This window comes from Stylophora pistillata, chromosome 6 (assembly GCF_964205215.1).
Source record: "Stylophora pistillata chromosome 6, jaStyPist1.2, whole genome shotgun sequence".
NCBI lineage: Eukaryota > Metazoa > Cnidaria > Anthozoa > Scleractinia > Pocilloporidae > Stylophora > Stylophora pistillata.
The window spans coordinates 8282235-8289082 of NC_142524.1; positions in this window are offsets into that span (position 1 = coordinate 8282235).

Here is a 6848-nt window from a genome sequence, read left to right on the forward strand (position 1 = left end):
CATCACGTGCTATGCCACGCCGTGCCTTAATTAGAACCTTCAAATTGGCCCACGCGGATTCTGCTTCTTGGGTGTGTACCCCTGCCAGAGAAAACCTAATTTTGAAAACAATTGTTTAAGTTGAAAAGGCACTGGGGACACAATACTAAAACAATGAATTGAAGAAGAATTGTCTTTATAATCGTAGATCTGCAAACACAACAAGTAATAATAAAGCTTTTAATTAAAATATGCTGCTTTGAAAAGATAATTACAATAGGCGCTTTAGCGGCAAGCTTTGAAATAAAAAAGAAAGGATTCTGCTAGTGCTTAGAGACTCGAGCAAAAAAAAGATGCTGATGATATAAGGTCAGTCTTCAGTTTTCCTAAAGAAACGGAGTCCTCAAAATGAAGAGGGAAATGGGAGACTAAAATGGCACTGTAGTGACAAGATGCTAAAAAAATGAATTGAAACAGACATGTCTTTATTAACATAGGTCTCCAAACACAAAGTAATAACAACAAAGCTTTTAATTAATTAACAATGAAAAGATAAATATTACAAAAGGCACTTTAGCGGCAAACAGAATTGAAAGTATACCGCCAAAGTGCGAATTGATAAAGGGTTCTGGAAGAGCCTTAAGACTCAAGCCCCAAAAAAAGAAATGATGCTAAAACAAAGATTCGTTTATTGAAAAATACTGTCTTCCAAAATAAAAGCTACAAAAGGTCCTTTAGAGGCAAAATCAATAAATTGAAAAAGGAGTCTGAAAGAGCCTTAATTAAGACTCAAGGAAAAAGAACTCAAGTGAGAAAGCACACTAGGTGATAGTAACAAAGGCTTTGTGTATTAAAAAATACTGTTTTCCAACACAAATTTATCTTACAAAAGGCACTTTAGCGGCACGCTGCAAGATCAATAAATTGAAAAGGATTTTGCTACAGCCTAAATACTCAAGGGAAAAGAACAGAAGTGTGGAAACACACGAGTTGATAGTAACAAAGGCTTTTTGTTTTAAAAACTACTGTTTTCAAAAACAAATCTTACAAAAGGAACTTAGCGACACGCTGCAAAATCAATAACTCGGAAAAGGATGCTGCTATAACCTAAGGAAGTTTGCAGATCGACCTATTTCAAAGATTTGTTTATTTAAAATTACTGTCTTCTTTAGTGGCAAAATCAATAAATTGAAAAAGGATTCTGCCAGAGCCTAAAGACTCAAGGAAAAAGAACTTAAGTGAGAAAACACAATGGGTCATAGTAACAAAGGCTTTGTGCATTCAAAATACTGTTTTCCAACAAAAATTAATCATACAAAAGGCACTTTAGCGGCACGCTGCAAGATCAATACATTGAAACTGAAGGATTCTGCTAGAGCCTAAAGACTCAAGGAAAAGGAACTCAAGTGAGAAAAAACATTAGGTGATAGTGACAAAAACTTTGTGTATAAAATACTGTTTTGCGAAACAAATCTTACAAAAGGCAATTTAGCGGCATGCTGCAAGATCAATAAATTGAAAAAGGATTCTTCTAGAGCCTTAATACTCAAGAGACGAGAACACAAGTGTGAAAACACAATAGTTGATACATACCTACATACATACATGGATAATTTATTTGGTAACGCAGGTTGGTTACTGGCAGCATTAAGCTGATGTGGACCTGCGACAAATCTAGCTTCTATTTAAGTAAAGTAATTGCAAAAAAAAGTAGAAAAATCCTAGCTTAAATTAAAATGTGAGTAGTGATTCAAACTGGTTTATAATCCTAGCATAAATTTCAATAGAGGTAGTAAGATAAAATTCCTAAAAATATTTACAACTTACCAAATCCTTGTTGCCAACTAGAGCAGTTTGATTAAAAGATATCTTTTCAATAATTGTTGAAAGAGAACGGAGTTTGTTCTTAAATCTCTTATTATCCCCTACGTTCTTAACTGAACGAGGCAAAGAATTCCACGCTATTGCAGACCTATGTCTAAAAGACAGTCTTCCAACATTAGAGTTTGGTAGCTCCAGAGTTAGTTTGAAATTGTCCCTCATATTTCGTATATTTGGACTTTTCCTAATAATTGTTACAACCTGCTCAGGATTGATCCCATAAAAAGCTTTGTGTGTCAGAGAAAGGAGCCTCATCTTATAGAAATAACTTATGGATTTCTAAGAAGACGGTATCACTGATTGGGAATTAGTACCTCCGTGTTGTTTGAAGATAACCTTGGCAGCCCTCAGGTGAATTTTCTCTAAAACACCTAACTTTGCTTACCCCATACAAAAAATTCCATAAGTGATGCTTGGTAAAATTCCCTTAAAATATATGGACTCCAAGATATGAGAGAGAGGGCTTTTGAACCTGCGCAGTTGCTTTACCTTCTTGACCATAGATATTGATAGATCTTTGATATGGGGTCCAAGCTTAACTTCTTGTAAATCATAAACCCAAGATAGTATGACTTGTTGACAAAGTTAATGGCATGACCAACCAGTTTGACTGGTCTTAAAGGACCAATGAAAGCATTACGGGTAAGAAGCATAACCTCAGTTTTATCGGGATGAATTGTCAAACGTTCCTGCTACACCACTTAGCTATATCAGTTAAATAAGTTTAGATCTTAAGGCTGACATCATCAATGGAATTGCCTATACAATATAGAGTTGTGTCATCAGTAAACATTTCCATCTTTCCACAACAAGGCACTTCAGGCAGATCATCGACGTAAATACTAAAAAGCCTGGGGCCAAGTACTGTGCCTGGGGTTCGCCAAACTTGACGGTCACTTCATTAGATCTTTGCCCCTTAACCTCAACAAACTGTTTTCTCTCAGATAAGTAATTTTCAATCAGATTGTTTTGGTTCCCTGATAATCTAAAGGCTTGGAGTTTGAGGGCCATCGTGTTATGACAAATGTAATCAAATGCCTTTTTAAAGTCTATAAACAGTACCCCCCACAGTTTTGTTTTTATCCAGTTCGTGTCTCCAAACTTCAGTCAGGTGCAGCATTAAGAGTTCTGTTGACCTGCCAGTTTTAAAAATCCACTGGCTTTTGTTGGACTTGTTAAAATGGCAGTCAATGGAATCTCCTGTTATGCCCCCGTACACTTTGCTAGGAATAAACAATAGAGAAATAGGCCTAAAGTTACCTCTTTAAGAGCTATGTAACTTTTTGGGTACAGCTTTCCCTTTACTCAGCTTCCATCGAGGAGGGTAAATTGGGGATTTTAAACTTACTTCCATCACACAAGACAGGCCAACTGCTGCAGCATCTCCTTCAACTTTGAGTCCCCTTGAGGTAATGTTGTAAGGGCCACATTCTTTTCCAGGCTTAACTCTTTTATCGATAACCCTTTTAATCTTGTGGACATTAAGTTTTACTGGCTCAATAGTAGGTGTAATTTGGTAAATGTGCTGGTGTTCATTACCACTGGTATCTGTTAGAATATCATTTGCAAGCCTCTCACCAACTTTAGAGAAGAAGTCATTGAAACTGTCAGCCTTGTGTTTAAAATGTATTGTAATAATTCCATCCTCATTTTTAATTGCACTCACATTGCCTTTTGATTTGCCTTGCATTTCACCAGCGTACCAACCTCCAAAAGTCACCTGAGCTCTTTGCACTTTAAAATTTAACTTTCTAATATTCAGCTCCAGCTTCTCTCCTCTCGTGATCTTAGTTACAAGATTACGTTTTTTGCTATACCGTTTCCATGCATCTGTATCACTTGGGTTCCTTTGAACTTTTCTTAACAAGACATATCTCCTATTCATCTCCTTGATGATATTGCTATTCATCCACTTCAGTCCATTGGTGCGAACCTTTACTTTACAGGATTTTAAACGCTCATTCTTGTAGAAGGCACTTTAGCGACACGCGATCGGAAAAGGATGCTGCTATAACCTAAAGATTTAGGAGAAAAGAAAACAGATCTGCAAACACATTACGTTATACTAACAAATGCTATTAAAGCTAAACCCCAACGTTGTTTTTAATCTGTGCCACGAAAGAAATAATAATAATGATAGCATGAAATAGAGCTTCACGACTTCTTTTAGTTGTTAAACTATAAAATGAAACGTACTGTGTTAATGATAAACGAAGGAAAGAAAGATGAACGAAAACTGAAAGAAAGCTGAATCACTCAAATATACCTAAACTGTGGAAAAAAGAAAAAAAAAGGCGAAGTGTTAGTGACCACCCAAAAATCCAGTTTCGATGCCGGGCTATTTCTCGTTCGCATTCTTTTCGCTTTTTTTTTTTTAAAAAAAGATGGAATGTCTACGAAAGGCAGAATATAATTTTTTCTTTAACTGATAAGAACTCTCATTGATCTTGTTATTTTCTTTTTTTTTTCTTTCTTGTCTTTTTCGTATGGCGCGAACCACATAATCTCTGGAATTTTAGGAAATTTGCAGTTCGACCAGAATATGGTCTTTCATTCTTTTTCTCTTTCTTACTCTCCTTTCTTTCTCCCTTTTTTCTTTATTTCTTTCCTCGAAAACTTCCCGAGTTCACAAATTAAACTCGACAATTTTTCCAGAACATGACCGCTCTCGCTCGCCCCAGGCTCCCTCCCAAATCGAGGCACGATTGCAAAATCGAGGCTCGATTGGAAAATCGAGGCTCGATTGGAAAATCAAGGCTCGATTGGAAAATCGAGGCACGATTGCAAAATCGAGGCTCGATTGCAAAATCGAGGCACGATTGAAAAATCGAGGCTCGATTGGAAAAACGAGGCTCGTATGTCGAAGCTTGGCAAAACGAGGAATCGTGGTCGTTTTTGATCAGGTGCTTTTGGGCTCGTTTCCCGGAAACCGTGAATGATCCAAGTTTGCTCTATGACTGACAGAGCATCGTAACCGGCGTACGAGTCATCGTCTACTGTTTGAAATTTTAGGCCGATAAAAAAGTTAGTAATGATATGTTGAAATTTTTCTGTGTTCTAGAAGACTTGCATGAAAGATTGTACACGATAGTGAATCATTGGCCCACGCGATAAATTAGACGGACATTCAAGCTTCACAGAGTTCACTGACCTTTCAAACTGAATTATCGCATTCTTTGTTGATGTTCAATGTAAAATAAACAAAACTATGACAGGACGGAAAACACATGCACGTTGTCCCATACAAAAGTTTTCAAGAGCCATAATTGGGACCAATTATGGCTCTTGAAGTTTTCTAATAATTTGGTTCGGGCGGAAAGAATGTGATGTCTTGTCAGCAGGGATTTTTTACCAGGAATTCTATTCAGCAGTCGGGTTAAGTAGACTGCACTCTTCAGGCAGCCGTCAGATTCTTTCGTCTCTGCCAGCTGGCCTTTTAGAAGGAAATAATTTGGACAAGCATGCTTCAAATTCACGAATTTTTTAGTACACTCTGTGTAATTGTGCTGTTGATGATCTTGTTTTGCGTGATCAAAATGGAACAAACTTTGCCCAGGAGGGAACTGGCGGAGAGCAATGGACTTCGTGGATCTGTAAGAAGATGGGAATTGAACAGAAACGGAGGGAGAATATGGGAAAGAGAGCGTGAAAACCACACTATCCAACCAAAGAGAAATTTTCCTACTGAACACGATGAACGGTAGGTTTGAGCGAGTAATGGCTGCTGTTTTATTTTTTCGCTCAAAGTCTCTTTATGCGTAGCAAAGCTCTCCAAAATTCAAATTAGCTAGGACTAGCTAAGGTTGTAAAATAAACATTCTCCTCACTAACACTTGCTCGTTTTATAACAGTCACCAATTCTCTGTAGGAAAAATCTTGGTTAAACGATTTCGTCTTCTTTTTACTGCATAGGTTCTGAAAAGAGGAAGAATTTGAGAGAACATTGTTAGTTGGACCATAGTTAATAGAGGGGATTAGCTCTCTATTAACTATGGTTGGACATTCTGAAGCCGGGAACCTACTCTGCGTAACTGAAACTTTTCACTTGAACTCCTCATCTTTTCTGCTTGTTGTTTAATTTACCGTAGTTGTTATACCGAACGGCACTATAGGTTTAAAAATTTTCAGTTCATCGATCGATAACTAAACAAACAGAAGAAACAGAGACAAGCAGAGCCAGGTTTTCCAATAATTTGAATAAAATCATCGTAAATTTGCTTACATCGCTGTTAGATACATAGAGGTTATATTATTACTGTGTGAAGTTTTTCTTTAGTTTTTTTTTTTTTTTTAGAATGATAGTCATTGCACTCACTTGATGTTAGAAATGAGCTGTATCGCCTATAGATAAATAAATCGATAATAATAAATAGAGCACAAATAAATAAATGATAATGGCGAGGACCGAGTGAAGTCCAATTTGGTCTGTAATTGTACGAAGGATTAACTTCGTCAAGTTTGGCGCGATGGTTTCCACACTGCGTGCATCATCACAAATTGTATTCCTTGGGAAAAATGTACGTATCCGTGTATGTTTACAAAGATGAGTAACATCATTAAAAAAAAACCCTCATGTGCTTAACGGATCGGAAAGAGCTCTTGATGCGCAAGCTTGAACATGGAATAATTCAGAGCTAAAAATTTTTGAAAATTTTTTTATTAAAGGGATTTAGGATTTATCAATATTAAATTAAACTCATCCTGTAGCTGGAATTGAAAGTTTATGAAGCCGTGGACGTGGCACAAGATCCAGAAGTGCCCACTCAAAGCAAAGCGAAAACAAAGCGAAAGCAACATTGAATCAATTACAATAAAATATAGTATTTGTGTTATTTTTGGCTGATGACCGAATTTGACAGCTTTAACAGCTTCGACATTTTTAATGCGGATGCAACCTAGGAGACAAAAATATGTCGTGACAAAATTCGTCCTTTGATTTTGTCGGGACAATTCTAGTTTTGTCTGCGAGTGCGAGTAGGCCCTTAACT